The sequence below is a fragment of the Amblyraja radiata genome, chromosome 4 (genome assembly GCF_010909765.2).
Source record: "Amblyraja radiata isolate CabotCenter1 chromosome 4, sAmbRad1.1.pri, whole genome shotgun sequence".
Classification (NCBI taxonomy): Eukaryota; Metazoa; Chordata; class Chondrichthyes; order Rajiformes; family Rajidae; genus Amblyraja; species Amblyraja radiata.
In genome coordinates this window covers 27,246,209-27,266,652 of record NC_045959.1, presented here as the reverse complement: position 1 = coordinate 27,266,652, position 20,444 = coordinate 27,246,209, and the positions used below count along the sequence as shown (strand labels likewise).

General features: G+C 45.2%; 1 protein-coding gene across 1 annotated transcript in view; it reads right to left on the bottom strand.

Annotated features, from left to right (window-relative positions):
- The window catches only part of eif3e (eukaryotic translation initiation factor 3 subunit E), a 190,571-nt gene that overhangs the window by 103,946 nt on the left and 66,181 nt on the right, over positions 1–20,444 (bottom strand). The window lies entirely within an intron of this gene.

The following is a 20,444-nucleotide window of genomic DNA, read 5'->3' as shown; positions in this document are numbered from 1 at the left end:
TAATGTAATAACCGATTCATAATGCATTCCATGGCAGAATTTGCATAGCTCTGGCATAACTTACAAGATCTTGCGTCATGTTTAACCAATGCTCTCAAACTGCCGTCAGTTTGCTTCTGCCTCACGTTTATCCAAGTAAGTTTGTCCCTGAGTTTTATCATTTTCTTTTCTATCAAAAATTACCTTAGATTAAATTTAAAATTCCATTCAGAAGACTTAGACTTTGGTCAATGATATTTCCAGATCATTTTGTGGACCATAGCTCACAGTCAATTAAAAAGAATCCAAGGAAGAAGCTGTCCATTTTCCTGGGTAAATTACATTTATCGATTTGTGTGCCCTTTATTGCTCAAATTAATTTGTTCTTTATTCGTACTATATGGGAGGTCCAGGATTTGACTGGACAGAATTATGCAAGGATATTTTACATCAATCTTCCAAATCATCCCAACATATAGTTCATACATGCAGTCAAATTCTCAAGCATTAGGAAGGTTAATAGCTGGGATAGTGCGCCCCCCTGATAGCTGGAGAGTGAATTAACAAAACATAAAATTCAGTGTGTGTGTGTGTGGGTGTGTGCATGTGCGTGTGTGTAGTGGCACAATCTGTAATACCATGTATCGCACTTCTAATTTCATTTGTGAAATGTTCCAGAACATTCCAGAGCAAACCAAACGGCGGCTCGCTGTTTGCCAACCTCGTGTCTCGGCGACGTGCAGCCACCTTCAGCCGATCTACATCGGTGAGACTAAGCGTAGGCTTGGCGATCGTTTCGCCGAACACCTCCGCTCGGTGCGCATTAACCAACCTGATCTCCCGGTGGCTCAGCACTTCAACTCCCCCTCCCATTCCGAATCCAACCTCTCTGTCCTGGGCCTCCTCCATGGCCAGAGTGAGCACCACCGCAAATTGGAGGAACAGCCCCTCATATTCCGCTTGGGCAGTCTGCACCCTAGTGGCATAAACATTGAATTCACCAATTTCCGGTAGCCCTTGCCGTCTCCTCCCCTTCTCAGCTCTCCCTCAGCCATCGGGCTCCTCCTCTTCCTTTTTCCTTTCTTCTCCCCACCCCCCCCCCCCCCCAACCCCCCCAACCCTACATCAGTCTGAAGAAGAGTTTAGGCCCGAAACATTGCCTATTTCCTTCGCTCCATAGATGCTGCTGCACCCGCTGAGTTTCTCCAGCACTTTTGTCTACCTTCGACTTTCCAGCATCTGCAGTTCCTTCTTAAACAAAGAGGAACCATGACTGGAACCAGAGCAACGAACAGCCGCAGTGAGCGCAGCGCCCCATGCAATTAGTGACTTGATCAGAGGAGCTGGTGAATTTTTACAAGAACTGCACTGTCTTTCTTTGCGTCACAATTGCGGTTGCGACAGGACGTAGAAGAGCAAGAGGAAGACGATGGAGTTAGTCAGACAAGGTAATTGCTTTGTCCCTCTACCACCAGAGTCCCGAGCATATCAGTTCTGCCAGTGCATTTTCACGCTTCCATCAATTTCATCCCTGTGTAGATGGTTGAGTAATGTCGAAGTGAGGCCTGGGTTTCCCCCTAATATCTTTGACCTTTTGAAGGACGGTAGCAGGAATGACAGAGGATACATTCTGTGTAGCCTCCTTTGATGAGGGGGACAGAGGGGGAGAGGGAGGGTGAGAGGCGGGGGGAAGGGAGGGTGAGAGTTGGGGGAAAGGGAGGGGGGAGGAGGGGAGGGATGAGAGGGGGGTATGGATGGGGGGAGAAGGGGGGGGATGGGAGGGGGGATTGGGGGGGGGGGGGTTGTTACCGAACTGAACTCACTGTGGAATGAATCCATTAACGGAGCCACTCTGCTGCTGGATTCGAAGGGGAGGGCGGGGAGGATGTAGTGGGCGCGCGGACGTGATGCCAAGTGAGCCTGCGGGCCAGGCGTACGCCGTCGAGACGCTGCGTAGGCCCGTTGACGCGCCGGCTCTGTCATGCTGGCTCAAGCCAAAGATCGTCTGTGATTGAGAGAGGGGGGGAGGGGGGAGAGAGGGGAGAAAGGGGAGGGAAGGGGAGAGGGTTAGGGGGGAGAGAGGTGCAGAGGGGGGAAGGGATGGGAGAGGAGGGGGTGAGGGGGAGAGGAAGGGGGAGAGGGAGGGTGAGGGGGCAGAGAGGGAGCGGATGGGGGAAGAGGGAGTGGGGAGAATTTGAGGGGTAGGGGTGCGCGTCGTCAGAGGTGAGGGCTGGTTCTTGAACGCAATAATCACTCGCTCTCTCGCTGCAAGAAGACGGCGTGTTTTTTTCAAAGGTCGTGCGAGCGACGCGACTGGCAGCAGGAGGGAGGGGGTGGGGGAGGGGGTGGGGGAGGGGGAGGGGGTGGGGGAGGCCCCCACTTGCAGGCTGCAGGATTCAGGCTGCGAGTGGGTGGGGGGGAGAGTGGTCAGGAGGTGGGGGGAAGAGGAGGAGCAGGGGGGAGAGGAGGAAAGGAGCGGGGAGAGGAGAAGGGGGAGGGGGGAGAGGAGAAGGGGGGTGTAGAGTAGTAGGAGGGGGGAGAGGAGAAAGCGAGCGGGCAGCGGAGCACGCGTCAACCAAACGACATCAGCGGCCTCAATCGAGACTCCGGGGGTGGGGGGAAGGGGTCGTCCAAACGCTCCCGTAGGCGGCTCCCAGCCGCAGGCTGCAGACACACACTAACCAACCTCTCGCGACGGGAAGAATTTACTCACTGTGCCGGGGAGAGACAAAAAGGGAGGGAGAGAACAGTGCCCGCCTGCTGTTGCGAGCGGGCGGACGGTCAAAAGCAGCAGAGGGCCGGCCGATCGAGAGAATGATGGGGGGAGGGAGAAGGCAGGGAGGAGAAGGGGTACGGCCGCCCAGCAGCAGTTGGCCTCAGAGTGAGCCTCAGCTCCATGGGCTCGCATCCTCGCAGGCGGGCGGGCTGGAGTCCAGCAGCAGAAGGCGTGGTGCGAGCGTACTTGGAGGCATACTGGAGGCAGGTGGGCCTGGATTGGTCGGCATGTGGGATTGTGACGTCAGCAGCTCGTGAGTCCCGTTTAGATTTTAAAATGAGTGAGTGAGGGGGGAGAAGAATTTTATTTAAAAATGTGTACATAAAAATGTCTAAATGTAATGAGGAGTGGATTAGCGAATGTAAAACAGAAATGGTTAGCGAAATGGAAAAAAATCTCGGAGTTTCTGCGTGTGGTTTTGGCGGACCAAGGAATCAAAGGTCAAAAATCTAATCTGAAAAAATATCTGAAAATCGAATCTGATATACACCCACAAACACACACACACACACACACAGAGTTTTAATATATAGATAGATAGATAGATAGATAGATATGATATAAGATATATAATGAATATATGTGTTTATATATATAAATATAATTTATATAAAATTGCCTTTATGACATGTACATCATAGAAATAAGATAAAGAGAACAAGAATGGTCTGCAAAATTCCCCAGTACAGTTTTTTTTTGTTTTAAACAAACATATTCTTTGATGAAACTGCCAGGATATTTCATCCAAGTCCCCATTTTGCCAGAGAAACATAAACACAACCATCTGAATTCATTGAAAGGGGGAGAAATGCAATGGCTAAAACAGCTAATCCCTCACCCTTTCACATCACTTGTCAAATTTATGGCACCTTGACGAAAAGCAAAAGAACATACCAAATGGCAATGTTCGGAAATTGGAGCTGTAAAGATGGTTAAATTTAACTATACAAAATTCTCATTCAACACTTGTATATGGTTGCAATTTAGAATTGATCAATCCAATAAGTTAGGAGTAACTCAACTGGACAGGCAGCATCACTGGAGAGTAGGAAAGGGTTACGTTTCGGATCGAGATCCTTCTTCAGTCCTATTTTGTGTCTACCTTTGATTTAAACCAGCATCTATAGTTCTTTCCTACACAATCTAATACGTTGTATGGTCGCGAAGAGAATGCAGCAGCTGGGCTTGTACACTCTGGAGTTTAGAAGGATGAGAGGGTATCTTATTGAAACATATAAGATTATTAAGGGTTTGGACACGCTAGAGGCAGGAAATGTTCCTGATGTTGGGGGAGTCCAGAATCGGGGGTCGCAGTTTAAGAATAAGGGGTAAGCCATTTAGAACGGAGACGAGGAAACACTTTTTCTCACAGAGAGTTGTGAGTCTGTGGAATTCTCTGCCTCAGAGGGCGGTGGAGGCCGGTTCTCTGGATACTTTCAAGAGAGAGCTAGATAGGGCTCTTAAAGATAGTGGAGTCAGGGGATATGGGGAGAAGGCAGGAATGGGGGACTGATTGTGGATGATCAGCCATGATCACATTGAATGGCAGTGCTGGCTCGAAAGGCCGAATGGCCCACTCCTGCACCTATTGTCTATTGTGTATTGAATAAAATAAGTTGTATGATCGCTGAACAAGTTATACATCCATTGTTAATCTTGCTCAAAACAAATTTTAGTTTGTTAAATACTTCATTTAGATAACCCTCACTATTACAGACAGATCTCATTTCACTCTCTGGCTATTGGGAAGACCAACCCCATTTTATTGTTTCAAAACAATTCCATAGACACAAAAAAACAATAAGGAACACTCCAAAAGTAGAGGAACTGGAATCTTCATATTGCTATTATTCCCCCGCAACGTTAATTACCAAAGATCATAGAGCCCCGCTCCGTTCCGTACTACATGTCAGTCCATTGGATTTTGCAGGAGTGGACCATCTTGCTCCGCTCTATGATCTTTGGTTTTCACTATATCAATCAACCACATACAATATTAATTAAATAAAAATATCCATTGTAAGTTTAGCAAAATTCTTGTCTCAAACTCAAGACAGAAAAACACCTTAGAAAATAGGTGCAGGAGTAGGCCATTTGGCCCTTCGAGCCAGCATCGCCATTCAACATGATCATGGCTGTTCGTCCAAAATCAGTACCCAGTTCTGGTGCCATGTTATAGGGAAGATGCTGCCAAACTGGAAAGAGTACCGAGAAGATTTACGAGGATAATGCCAGGACTAGAGCTATAGTGAGAGGTTATGCAAGCAGGGACTCTATTCCTTGGCGCGCAGGAGGATGAGGGGTGATCTTATAGAGGTGTATAAAATCATGAGAGGAATTGATTGAGTAGGACCGGTTCAGAGCAGCTATAGCTCTGGGGATGAAGCTGTCCTAAGTCTGGAGATGCAGGTGTAGAAGGCCTTGTAACGTCTGCCGGATGGTAGAAGTTCGAACAGACTATTGCAAGGGTGCGAGGAGTCTTTATGAATGCTGATGGCCTTCCTGAGGCACCGTGTATTGTAGATGCCCTCCAAGGCTGATAGCTGTGTCTGGAACAAGCTGCCAGAGGAGGTAGTTGAGGCAGGGACTATCCCAACATTGAATAAACAGTTAGTACATGTATAGGACAGGTTTGGAGAGATGTGGACAAAACGCAGGCAGGTGGGACTGGTGTAACTGGGACATGTTGGCCGGTGTGGGTACATTGGACCAAGGGGCATGTTTCCACGCTGTATCACCCTATGACTCTTTAACTCCATCACCACACAGGGTGAATTCTGCAAATTCCACTACTTCATCTAAGAATATAAAACCAGGGAAAAATCTTATTTGTTGGCTGACACCTTCTGAATTGAATTAGGACAATTTTTACAACTCAACAGCTTTCCCCACCCCCTATCAGTCTGAAGAAGGGTTTCGGCCCGAAACGTCGCCTATTTCCTTCGCTCCATAGATGCTGCTGCACCCGCTGAGTTTCCCCAGCAATTTTGTGTACCTTCGATATTCCAGCATCTGCAGTTCCCTTTTGAACACACAGCCCTGATGGGATGCTGGGAGTCACATTTAAATACTCTACCTTAATTCTCCAAAACCATTTTGTTCAAAAGTAACAGAAAACATATCTGTCTGAAGAAGGGTTTCGGCCCGAAACGTTGCCTATTTCCTTTGCTCCATAGACTCTGCTGCACCTGCTGAGTTTCTCCAGCACTTTTGTCTACCAACATATCTGAAAAGTTCAACGATTTCCTTTCATTTTCTTTAAAAAGATAGTCAGTTTAGCTCTATCTCTATCTCTATCTGAGTCAGTTTAGCTCAGTGGTTATATTCTTCCCCATATCAGTTTTCGTCCGCTCAAGCCAAACTCAAGAGTGATCTCATCTAGAGTGATGTCCCAATGTACGGTCACAATGTTTATTGGAGATATACTGCCCTTTGGATGAATTGCAATAAGGTTCAGTTTATCTTTGAAGGCAAACAAAGACTCTGAGGGCAATTGTGAACATTTCTTAAAGATGCCTGGACATTTATTCCTCAAAGGCAAAATCAAAAATTTCCCAGCCTGTAACCCATGACACTATGTTTAAAGGCCATAGCGCTATATTTAAACCCCATAGAGCTGCAGCCGGTAGCAGTATATTTAGCACGCATAGCGCTACGGCCGACAGCTCTTTGTTTAAATCCGCACGCGTTAAGCCGACAGAGCTGTTTAAACCTTTGCGCGCCAAACCGACAGCGCTGTGTGTATTACCTTTACATGTCAAGTCTGAAGTACTGTGTATTGATTTGTGCAGCAAACGTGTAGCGCTGTGTATTGCTTTACGCGCCAGTCTGCGGCTGATAGCGTTTTTCCCAATGGGGGGCACCGCTCACACCTCCCACTCTCACCTCCGGTGGCTATAGGATCTTTGGCTTTAATCTCGGCCCGGAGCCAGGAGTGAACCAGGTGAGTGGGGGCATCGGTGCAGCCTCCAGAGCCGTGGGGATGAATTTCGGGCTATGGCTCAGCTCCCTGACCCCCAGGTCACTGTCCCTCACATCCCCCGGACCCCCGAGCACTGTCCCTCATCTCCCCCAGACCCAAGTTGGACACAGAGCACCTGGGCCGGCCCGCATTCCCGGGGAGGGGGGGGGGGGAGGGGAGAGGGAAACGCTCGCCGGACATCGCCAAGTCTCCGCTCACTCCGGGTGTTGTCGCCGCTTCACTGACTCACACAACCTAAAACACACCCTGGCACACACAAGGTTTAAAGGGATATGGGCCAAATGTGGATAAATGGGAATAGTTTAGATGGGGCATCTTGATCTGCATGGACAAGTTGGGATGAAGGGCCCGTTTCCATGCTGTAAGACTATGACACACCGTAGAAAGGGTACAATTGCTCTGGAGAGGATCCAGGGGCGATTTATAAATATATTGGCAAAGCTGGATTTTTTTTCTCGCTTTGAAGAAAGATTTGATAACTGGGATTGTATTCTCTGCAGCAACGAAGGTGAATAATATTATGAGAATAGGACCTGTTTCGCATAACAAAGAGTGTAGGAAGGAACTACAGATGGTGGTTTAAACTGAAGATAGACACCAAAAGCTGGAATAACTCAGCAGGACAGGCAGCATCTCTGGAGAGAAAGAATAGGTGATGTTTCGCGTCGAGACCTTCAGACTGAACAGGTTGAAAACCAGCCATAAGGCGATCAAGATAAGGGCGATCAAGATAAGTTTATCTTGATATCCATTAGTTATCACACCAAATCTGCACTCATTTTTTACCGCATCAAAACATCAATAGTGTAATCAAAATGACGCAGCTGTTGCATCTATTTCTAATGTCATTTTGCAGTGAGCAAGTTTATAAAATGTCAATGCATTCATAAGAAGCATTTGCTTGTGTTTGACCAAGGTCTTTAGCCAAATGTATGTTACAGTATTGTGCAAGTAATGCAGTGATTTATCATAAATTCATGAACTGACAATCATCAGCAATTCATTGCCACAAATTACCTAAGCAGCTAGTTTCAGTGTTTTCAATTACTGATTTTGGATATTATCTCACTTTAAATAATTATCCTGGCTCCCAATATCCAGCCTTAAAAACACAACTGCAATGAGAGGCAGAAGGCACATTAAATGATGATAAAATCATAGCAGAGGCTTTTTCATAGAGATGCAATTTCAGGCCCTAATCATATTACATAATTCTACCTTATCGCAACCGGTTTGTAAATCCTTGTATTTCCCCCAATGTCATCATAATCCTATGTTTAATCCCAAACTACATGAAGATGCTATTTGTATGAACAATTCCAGGGATGACAAATCTCAGTACATTGGTGGACAGGAGAAAGTGGGATTGTTTTTTCCCCCATTGGCAAGACTAAGTAGATATGATACATGTTCGAAACTGGAAGAAATTCCCTCCAATCTTCCCAATGTTCCCAGCAATATATGAAATCAAAATAAAACTAGAGTTCTGGTCGCCAAGCTACAGCAAAGACATGTTCAACAACACTCCCCAGAGTCCTTCCATTCACTGTGCATGTCCTTGGCTGGTTTGACTTCCTAAAGTGCACCATTTCTCATTAGTTGAAGTTAAATTGCCTCTGCCATTCCGCTGTCCACTTTCTCATTTTATCTACATCCTATTGTAACACGAGACCAATGCTCACTATACCACCAATTTTGGTGTCAATAGACAATAGACAAAAGACAATAGGTGCAGGAGTAGACTGATGTACAAGGACCCCCAGATCCCGTTGTACTTCCCCGTTTCCCAACTTGACGCCATTTAGATAGTAATCTGCCTTCCTGTTGTGCTACCAAAGTGGATAACCTCACATTTATCTGCATTAAACTTCATCTGCCATGCATCTGCCCACTCCCCCAACCTGTCCAAGTCACCCTGCATTCTCATAGCATCCTCCTCACAGTTCACACTGCCACCCAGCTTTGTGTCATCTGCAAATTTGCTAATGTTACTTTGAATCCCTTCATCCAAATCATTGACATATATTGTAAATAGCTGCAGTCCCAGCACCGAGCCTTGCGGTACCCCACTAGTCACTGCCTGCCATTCTGAAAGGGGCCCGTTAATCCCTACTCTTTGTTTCCTGTCTGCCAACCAATTTTCTATCCATGTCAGCGTTTTACCCCCAATACCACGTGCCCTAATTTTGCCCACTAATCTCCTATGAGGGACCTTATCAAATGCTTTCTGAAAGTCCAGGTACACTACATCCACTGGCTCTCCCTTGTCCATTTTCCTAGTTACATCTTCAAAAAATTCCAGAAGATTAGTCAAGCATGGTTTCCCCTTCGTAAATCCATGCTAACTCGGACCGATCCTGTTACTGCTATCCAAATGTTCAGCTATCTCATCTTTTATAATTGACTCCAGCATCTTCCCCACCACCGATGTCAGGCTAACTGGTCTATAATTTCCTGTTTTCTCTCTCCCGCCTTTCTTAAAAAGTGGGATAACATTAGCTACCCTCCAATCCACAAGAACTGATCCTGAGTCTATAGAACATTGGAAAATTATCACCAATGCATCCACGATTCCCAGAGCCACTTCCTTATGTACCCTGGGATGCAGACCATCAGGCCCTGGGGATTTATCAGCCTTCAGTCCCATCAGTCTATCCAACACCATTTCCTGCCTAATGTGGATTTCCTTCAGTTCCTCTGTCTCCCCAAATCCTCTGGCCACTACTATATCAGGAAAATTGTTTGTGTCCTCCTTAGTGAAGACAGATCCAAAGTACCTGTTCAACTCATCTGCCATTTCCTTATTCCCCATAATAAATTCACCTTTTTCGGTCTTCAAGGGTCCAACTTTTCCTCTTCACATATCTAAAGAAGCTTTTACTATCGTGCTTTATATTCTTTTTACTATCCTGCTTTATATTCATATGGAAATCTACTAATCTTGCCACTGACATGCAATTGCTTAATATATATGACAAACAATAGGAGGTTGTTCCCGATGTTGGGGGAGTCCAGAACCAGGGACCACAGTTTAGGAATAAGCGGTAAACCATTTAGAACGGAGACGTGGAAACACATTTTCCTCACAGAGAGTTGTGAGTCTGTGGAATTCTCTGCCTCAGAGGGCGGTGGAGGCCAGTTCTCTGAATACTTTCAAGACAGAGCTAGATAGGGCACTTAAAGATAGCGGAGTATGGGGAAGGCAGGAACGGGGTACTGATTGGGGATGATCAGCCATGATCACATTGAATGGCGGTGGTGGCTCAAAGGGCCGAATGACCTACTCCTGCACCTATTGTCTACTGGCACTGTAACTTGTCCAAAGAGTTCCAATAAATTGGTGAACCATGATTTTCCTTTTACAAATCCATGTTGATTTTGCCTGTTGACCCAATTATAATATCTTTAATAATAGCTTCCAACATTTTCTTTATGTCAGATGTTAGGCTCGTTGAACTGTAGGTTCCAACTTTGCTCCTCAAATGAAATAATTACAATGCTATTTTCCAATCCAATTGAGCCTTCCCAGTTGCTTTGGACCCTAGGATGAAGTCCACCATGACATGGAGACTCATCAGCTCACAGCTCCAACAATTTACTCAGTGCCACTTCCTTCCAATCACAATTTTCCCTAGAGTTCTTCCCTCCTTTCAATTTATAATTTACAACTATTTCTTAGATGCTACTTGAGCAAACACTATTTCTCTGTTCCATATTTTATGACTTATTTTGGCCCTCATTCCTATTACCAAAATGTATTACCTCACTAATTTTATTTTAAAATTCAAATAGAGACCATAAATTTTACTTAATAGGTCATATTCATCCAAGCTGCCAGCAACTACAAACCTTCAGTAGTTCTCTGATATTTTCCTGACCTATAAACTACTAAATGTTAAAAAAGCAAGTTACCTCAAGTAAAACATCATAATCACAAATATACAGATGTGTCATCACCCTTGTACATTCAATGTCTAAACACAAGTCACATTCGGATTTAATTCCCTTTTCAAAAAAATAAAACTATGTAATTCCTCCATTAGCCTGGCATGAAGACACTTAATGCAACGTCAGAACTGGAGCAAAGTCCAGTGGCAACTCTTGTACTGATCTATGTGCTGCCTATGGTTATGGTTGAACTGTTGAACATTCTAGAGTCAGTTGTACTTACCTCAAGCTTGGCAATTACCCCATTTGCATTCATCTACTATCCAATTTAACAACTCATCAAACAGTGCCAAAGTCACTTAAAAATCCTAAAAAAAAAATACCTGCCACTACCCCAAGGGTTGTTAGAAAAAGTAATTTGGAGGGTTATTGGAAAAATAGTTTATTGGAATTGGTTGTTTGGCGAGAGGGGTTGTCAGCATCATAAACAAGACTGACTGCATGAACAGCAATAAAGTTAACGTTTGCCTCCTGATCAGTAAAACCCCTGTTATAGGCATGCATGTAGATTAACAGCCAGCACATTATTGGCCTGAAACTGGCTCTGCCTGCTTATCTGTGAAGAAAATGTCCCTGTCTGCATTATCCCTTGATCTGATTATTTGACTACTTTCTGGCTGCTCTCATTCTCCAGACCACAAACTCTGCTGTTTGTAAGCCAACTCATATCATCCTTTTCACTCATCCATGGTGACTGATAATGGTTCTTTCCCAGCCGTGGGTTTTAAATTTATCATCACCCAGTTCAGATGATTGGTGACCTTGACTCCTATCCTTCCTCAACTATCTGATAACCCTCTCTGTACATCTCCCAATGCTGCACAGCCTTCCCTTAATTTATAAATACGACTTGTCTCAAGGACTCACTGAAGTAGCAAATTAGAGACACAGGAACTGCAGATGCTGGAATCTTGATCAAAACTCAGTGCAGGAGGAACTCAGCAGGCCAGGCAGCTGCAGAAGGATTGGAATGCCTATATCCACCTATCACCTGCCAGTATTTGTTTCGCCTGCATTGCTTTGAGGTTTATCATTCTCCCCTCCCCCAACTATAATTGCCACTAGGGCAGGGCTGCCAACTCTCATGCTTTGAGCGTGAGACTCACGCCCTCAAGCAAACTCTCACGCCCTCACGCTCATCAGAAATTTCTCACACTCAGTGGTGAGAAATTTTGTGATCAACGAAAATTTCAAAACTCGGATAAACTGCCTGGTCCGCGGGTGTTGGAGAGCCGGGGCTGCGGGAGAGATGGGAGCAGAACCAGCGGCCGGAACAGATGCGGGGAGCCAGGACTTGCGAGTGTTTGCCGGGGCCGGCGTGTCGCTCGCTGCAGCTCTGGCCATGGAGCACACCGGACAGTGCATGTCCCGGGCGTCGGAGGCGTCGGAGGCGTCGGAAGCGTTGCGCCGCTACCGCTGCCGCTGCCGCAAGAGTCTCTGTGCCGAAGGGACAGACTCTCAAAGGGAGGTGGAGAGAGAGAGAGGGGAAGGAGACAGGGAGACAGTGGGGGGAGAGAGAGGGGAGACAGAGGGGGAGTGAATGGAGAGAGAGAAGAGGGGGGGGGAGAGAGGGGAGAGAGAGGTGGGAGAGGGGGGGGGAAGTGAAAGGGGGTGAGAGGGAAGAAAGAGGGAAGAGAGACGGGGTGGAGAGTGAGGAGAGGGTAGGAGAGAATGGGAGAGAGGGGTGGTAAAAGAGAGAGGGGGAAGAGGGGGAAAGAGAAACGGGGGAAAGAGAGAGATAGGGGGGCAACGAAAAAGAGATAGAGACAGATGAGAAAGAGAGGGGAGAGAGGGCAAGGGGAAGAGTGAGGTAGGAGGGAGAAATGGGGAAGAGAGGAGGAGAGAGGGGGGACGAGAGAGAGGTGAGAGGAGAGAGAGAGAGAGAGAGAGGGGAACGTGAGAGGGGAGAGTGTGTGGAGAGGGAGAGAGAGGGGGAGATAGAGAGGGAGGGAGAAAGAGGTTGGGGGGAAGCAAGGGGGAGAGAGAGGAGAGAGAGAGAGTTAGGGGAAAGAGGGGAGAGAGAGTTAGGGGAAAGAGGGGAGAGAGAGAGGGAGAGGGAGGAGAGAGAGAGGGGGAGAGAGAGAGGGGAAAGAGGGGGAGGGGAGAGATAGAGGGGGAGAGAGAGAGAGGGGGGTTGAGAGGAGAGAGAGCGGAAGAGAGGGGGGAGAGAGAGAGAGTCTCTGTGTCGAATTCGCCCAGGTGACCGGCATGGATCAGGCTGCGGCTCGGTGCATCCTGGAGGACAACCAGTGGCTGCTGGAAGTAAGTACCAAGCACTGGGTAGAAACGGTGGAAGGTAGTGGACTTCAAATGGGGGTGGTTGGAGAAAGCATCCTGCTTGCCTGCTAGATTTTCACTTACTGTGCAGGAAAAATGTTCCCGATGTTGGGGGGCGTTCAGAACCATGGGTCACAGTTTAAGAATAAAGGGGGGGCAGTTAGGACTGAGATGAGGACAAACTTTCTTCACGTAGAGAGTTGTGAATCTGTGGAATTCTCTGCCACAGAAGGCAGTGCAGGCCAGTTCACTGGATGTTTTCAAGAGAGAGTTACATTTAGCTAACGACATCAAGGGATAAGGGGAGAAAACAGGAAAGAGGGACTGATTTTAGATGAATAGCCATGATCATATTGAATGGCAGTGCTGGCTCGAAGGGCCGATGGCCTATTCTTGCACCTATTTATTATGTTTCTATGCTTGAGTATATGGCAATAAAACTCAATCACTTGATTTTGAAGCATTCATGCATGGTGGAGGTATAATGTAGTCATAGAGTGATACAGTGTGAAAACAGGCCCTTCGGCGCAACTTGCCCACACCCGTCAACATGTCCCAGCTACGCTACCTGCTTTTGGTCCATACCTCCAAACCTGTCCTATCCATGTATCAGTCTAACTTTTTCTTAAATGTTGGGATGGTCCCTGCCTCAACTATCTCCTCTGGCAGCTTGTTCCATACACCCATCTCCCTTTGTGTGGATAAAGTTACCCCTTAAAAAGTTACCTCTTAAAAATACTTCATACAAAAAACATTGAAATCATACTTCTACAGTGCACTAAAACATGATTTTAATACATCAAATTTCAAAAAGTTCCTACCCTTCTTCCACACCCTCTCCCCACTCGGTTGCTCCACTCCCTCACCCGGTACCCCCCAAGGCCAGTGATCAGTGATCGCACAGCCTCCCCCCTTTCAAAAACGCGCCAATCCAATTTAAAGCATATATATTGCATTCAAGTGTAAGTTATAAGACTCGCTACAGTATGCACCATATTGCACAATTTCAAGCTGAAAAATGCAAATGTTCCGTACCAATGAGACGGGGCACCCTCCTCCCAATCCAACCCCCCTGGTCGCGATGTTCCCTCGGGCTTGGTCTCTCGCATATTTCTCACTCCCAACTCTCACCCAATGTTGGCAGCTCTGCACTAGGGGCACTGCATTGATGGTAGCCTTTGTTACAGTTTCTCTGTTTTTCTGTCTTTTTTTAAATTTGTAGTCAGTCTTAAAAGCGGGGGAGGGGGGTATGGTAAGGAGGAAACCGTTTCCCAGTCACTTCCTGGCGAGGACGCGACTATTCTCCGAGTCGCGTCCTCGCCCCCCCTCCTCGCGGCCTTTCCTGTCGGGGACCCGGATCAGAGTTTCAGCAGCGTCGACGCAGCGCTGGAGACATTGCAGAGCGGGCGATTGCGTTCCTGGTTCACCATTTGAGGCTCCGGAGTGTTTGGCCTGCTGCTTCAACATCGGAGCTGTGGTTCGTCGAGCTTCCAGCGCGGATGGCGCTGACCAACATCGCGGAGCCCTGGGATCCCTTTGCAGAGGGCCGCCAGAGTTGAATCCCCGCCCAGCGCGGCTTGTGGACTTCGGGAGCCGCGGACTCCGGTAGGAGGTGGCCGATTCGGATGTCCAAGCCGCTGAGGATGTCCTCCAGTCCCGACGTCGGAGTACCTTCACCCCGGCGAGCGGGCCTAAACATTGGGCCCCCCTAGCGGCGACAGCGGGGCATTCGGGAGCCCCCCCCCCGACCATGGGAGGACAACAGAGGAGGATGACTGAATTTTGGAGCTTTCCTTCACAGTGGGAAACTTTGATCCAGCTGTGTGGATGTCTGTGTTGAAGACTATCGTGTTCTGTGCTCTTTATTATTCGTATGGCTGTATGGTGACCACACATTTCACTGTACCAATTGGTACATGTGACAAATAGATGTATCTTGTAATTAATCTGAGGAAGGTCCCGACCCAAAATGTCACCTACCCATTCCCTCCACAGATGCTGCCTGACCTGCTGAGTTGCTGCAGAACTTTGTGTTTCATTGAAGTAGCAACTTTGATAAAGTCCTTTTACTACAATCGGTAGTACATTGATACTCCTTGATGCAATATCAATTTATCAAATATTTGATCATTTTGAAGATCTTTATTAGTTTACCACTCAACCTCCTCTTTGCAAGATCATTCTTTGCTGAAAGCAATGCCCTTTCCATTGGGCTCCAGTGCATCTACATCATTTTTGTAATAGGAAACTAAGAATACTGAGGTATTCCATCATTAGATGTCAAAATTAATAACATCCAGTAAAGTATGAACATTTCACAGGCTGTATCAAAAATACATTTTCACACAGGCCACAAATTGCTGGCGTAACTCTGCGGGTCAGGCAGCATCCTGGAGAACATGGAACGGTGACGTTTTGGGTCAGGACTCTTCTTCAGACTTCCACATAACATTAATTTCTAAACAATGGACAATCAAGAGCTTTATAATTAAGCAGCAAAAGTCCATTTGTTTTTCACTGAACGGAAAGTTAATACATTTGGTCACAGGTATGACCTTACATTGACAATATATAAACAAGCAATACCAACAGAGCTCCAGAAGTACTACAGCACTAACTTCCATGTAAATAAATGCCGTTAACACCAGAACATCCCAAGATGCAAATATCTGGCTCTCAAACAATTCACTCTAGACCAAAATCCAAAGCAGATTAATCCTTCATCTTAAACTTCATCCCTTCTATCTCAACCAACCCTGTCACCTTCCATATTCGTAAAGGCACCAAAAAAAAAGGTACAATCTTAAAAGAGGAAAGCATAACAAAATGCAGTGGAGACAGCCTTTGTATGATCAATTATCAGAAGACACAAATGGTGATAGCTTGTGCAGCAACCCATTGAAAAGGTTTCACAAAGTGTACAATTGAAATGCACTCTCAAAACACACAAGTTGACAACATTTTCTCATTTGGTGCAATAACATGTAACACCAGAAAGTGGAAATAGATAGTCATACAGCATGGAAAACAGGCTCTTCGCCCCAACCCGTCCTCAAACCGACCAACGTCCCATCTACACTAGGTCCACCAGCCTGCATTTGGCCCTCTAAACCTGTCCTATCCATGTACCCATCAAAATGTTTCTTAAATGTTGCAATAGTACCTGCCTCAACTATTGAAACTTTCCTTAGGCAGCTTGTTCATCACACCCACCACCCTTTGTGTAAAAAGGTTACCCCTCAGATTCCTATTAAATATTTCCCCAGTCGCCATAAACCTATGTCCTCTGGCTCTCTAGCCCCCTACTCTGGGCAAGAGACTGTGTGCATTTACCCAAGCTATTCCTCTCATGATTTTGTACACCCGTATAATATCACCCCACATGCTCCTGCGCTCCAAGGAATAGAGTCTAGCCTGCTCAACTTCTCCCTGTAGCTCAGGCCCTCGTATCCTGGCAACATCTTCATAAATCTTCTCTGCACCATTTCCAACTTGACAACATGGTGTCCAAAACCAAACACAATACTCTAAATGTCGCCTCACCAACGTCTTACATAACTGCAACATGATCTCCCAACATCACTAATTAATTCTCTGACTGATTAAGGCCAATGTGCCAAAAAGCCTTTTTGACCACCCTGATGACAACCAGAAATGCAGACAGTTGTAATTTAATAAAGATGCATTAGGTAAATGACAGCTGACTTTTCCACTGCTCTCTCTGAGGCCAAAATGGAGCAATCATTTGTACCATGTTATCCAACATACACAAAATAAATTAAATTGTCTCCCAAAATGTGCAATTAACTTGTAATTAAGTATATTTTCTGAGTGGTTACATCTCAATAGTTCCAAACATGTGAACACAGTTGAATAAATGCACAGCACAGTTGCATACACTACCTGCCCACTTTGTCAAACATGACCTTCCATAAATCCTGGCACAACTCCAGCACTCTTGAAACTAATTAGTTCAAAGTTTTTTTTCCAAAAATTCTCCTTTATCATTTATCTCATTTTATTTTGACTTAAAATATCTACCAAAGTCTATGATAAAACTGAAATAATGGAGATTTTACAATTACACGATTTCTTAAACCATAAATTTGATTTACGGTTAAACTAAACTAAATACTGAGAACATACTTAAGACCAGATCTTTCTGCAGGCTTCAGAAATGAGGTAACATAAAACAGTACAGCACAAGACAAGGCCCTTCACCCCATAATGTCTGTGCCGAACATGATGCCTGCTTAAACTAATCCGTTCTGCATTCATGCTCTCCATATCCCTCCATTCCATGCACATGCCCATCTTATAGCCTCTTAAATTGCATTATTGTATTGGCTTCTACCACCACCCCTGGCAGCACATTCCTGGCACGCTAGAGTTTTATTCTTAGACATATGCCACGACTTAAAAGCTGGATTGGATGAGTGTTATTATTTACTGGAAGAAGGTTCAACTGGGACTGAGGATTTACTTGAGGTTTGCACAATTAAAACTGTTTCTAAATGCTCTATTCTACTTCATAAAAGAAGGGGGTATGGTCCTAAACACTGTGCAATACACTGTGTAGAAGCCCACTTTGGCAATCAGGGAAGAGGGCCAACACCAAGATAGAGGTCAGATGGATCAGGCATATTTCAAATTGTATGGCAAATGGTTAATAACCAGGTACGTAAGCCTCGCTCCACTTTTTAAATACACTGGCTTAGCACACAGGATGCATTGTCAGGAATGAGAGCCATAATAGAATCAGCACTCATCAGAGGACGGGGTGTGGCAATTTGTGACCAGTCTCCATAATTCCATTAATTTTAAAGTAGTTATGGAGGATAGGATTGGCCCACAAGGTAAGGTTTAACTGAGACAAGTCTGTTTTTGAGGGCATTAGCAAGGAGCTTGCAGAGATCAATTGGGAAAGTCTTCTTGTAGATAAGGGGACAACAGGCAAGTGGGAAGCTTTAAAAAAATAAAAGAGCAACAATACAGGGGCAGCAGGTTGCTATTTGGAACCCTATTATAAAGGGAAAAGCCCACCAATTTATGGAACCCTACTTGAGTTGAGATGTTGACACTCTGGTCAGGTAAAAGGAGGAGGCATATGTCATATTTAATCAGGATACTGCAAATTACCACATATGTGGAGCAGGACACAAGGCAGCAATCAGGATGGCCAAAAGGATCTGAAATGGAGCTGGCAAGCAAGGTTAAGGAAAAGTTCAAGAGATTCTACAGGTATATTGTGTAAAAGAATGGCAGAGGACAGAATAGGACCCTTAAAGATTGGCATGACATATTTGGGTAAAGTCAAAAGAGATGGGGAGAGATATTAATTTTTAAACCTCTCATTCATTTTTACCGATGCAAAGATCAAGGAAGCTGAGAAATTGAGGCATAGGTATTACAATGTCTTGGATCATATCTAAATTACCCAAGAGGCAGCATTGGATCCTCAGATCATGGTGGAAAGCTACGGATGAAAGTTCAGAGATCCATGCAGAGATATTTGTATCATCTTCAGCCACAGATGAAATTCTAGAAGACTGGAGGGTGGCTAATGTTGTATCATTATTTAAGATGGGCAGCAAGAACTAGCCTGGGAATGACAGGACGGTGAACCTTAAGTCAGTGGTGGGAAAGTTGGTGCAGGGGTTTCTGAAAGACAGAATCTACCAGCGTTTGGATAGGCATGGACTCGTTAGGAATAATCAGTATTGTGCATGGGAAATATTGCTGTACAAATCTGACAGCTTTTTGAAGAGATCACCAAGAGGATTGATGAGAGCAGGACAGAGGATAATCTGTATGGATTTTAGCAAAGCCTTTGACAAGGTCCCTCATGGAAGGCCAGTCTGTAAGGTTATATCACATGTAATCCAAGGTGAGATAGCCAACTGGATTCAAAATTGGCTGAGGAAGGAGTCAAAGAGTAGTTGTGGAGGGTTGTTTTTCCGATTGAGGGCCTGTGACTAGTGGAGCACTGCAGCAGCCAGTGCTGAGTCCATTACTGTTTGTTATATACATGAACCATTTGGTTGACAGTGCAGTTAACATTGTTTGTAAATTTGCAGATGATACCAAAATTGATGGCATTGTGGACAGTGAGAAAAATTATTTAAGTTTACAACAAGATTAAAATTAGTAGGAAAGGGGGGCTGAGGAATGATAACACTGAATTTAACACTGACAATTGTGAGTCAGAGTCTTATAGCCTGGAAACAGGCACTTCGGCCCAACTTGCCCACACCGTCCAACATGTCCCATTTACACTAGTCCCAGTGGCACACATCCTTCTAAACCTGTCCTATCCATGTCTTAAACATCGTGATGGTACCTGCCTGAATTACCTCCTCCGGCAGCTCACCACCCTTTGAGTGAAAAAAAAATTACCCCTCAGGTTTCTGTTAAATCTTCCCCATCCCTCTCCCAAAATGGCTTCTTGATCAATTCTCCTTTTAAATCATTTTGCTCCAAAAATATTGTCACTAAACTGCTTCTGCTTTTCTTGATCCAGCCATCACGCCGCCCCCCCCCCCCCCCCCCCCCCCACACACACACACACACACACACATACGGCTTTGCTTTACTCAATATGTTCCTTTGAAAGAATAGTCTAGGATATCTTGGAAAATGAGCTTGCTGCCTTCCTACAAATGTTACATTGGCAATTTAACAGTGGTAAGCTTGGACACTACTACTCAATTAACACAACAATACTAATTTCCTCAATCAGGAGCAAAATCATTTTGATTTCAATTAATCCTACTTTCAATACAACTGTACGGTAACATTTTGAATGCCACAAGCTATAATGGGCAACAGATATAGAAGATGAAACAGAACTCCTCTGAACAAAAAGCAGAGATAAAATACGCAAGCAAAATTCTCTACACCAGGATCAACACTAATGGAACCGGAAGCAATTAAGAATCAGTGACACATACTCAAGGACAAATTAGAAAAGCATACAATAGTCAAAACATCTTGTAATTTTAAACAGAATTCATACACGCCATATACGGCAATAGATGTGTGGCTCTCACGTGTTCTGTATTAGAAGCTTCCCATATGTCCGTGATAGAATGCAGACCAAAGACTCACAAGAGTTCTTTGAGCAAGTTCATTAGCTGTGCACATACATTCGCATTGCTTGTAAATGGACAATTAATTTAGAACTGCACAAGTTCTAAACCCCAACGATTTCATGATTTAGATTCCTGCCTGTCTAGAAATTAGCAGACAGCTTGCAGACTGCTCAATTTGTTCATTTTCTCGTGGTTAAAAATGAACTTGTCTAATCTTTCAAATAGGAAGCTGGTTTATGTTCAAAGTTGTACAATATTTTACAACCCCTCCCGTATCGTGAAATTTATCTATTGCATCTGCTTGCAGGAAAGGTTCCATAAAACGCATCAGTACAGCTGGTTTTGCTGAATAGTCTACATGTTTGTGGTCATGGTTTAATAATCTTCTAAT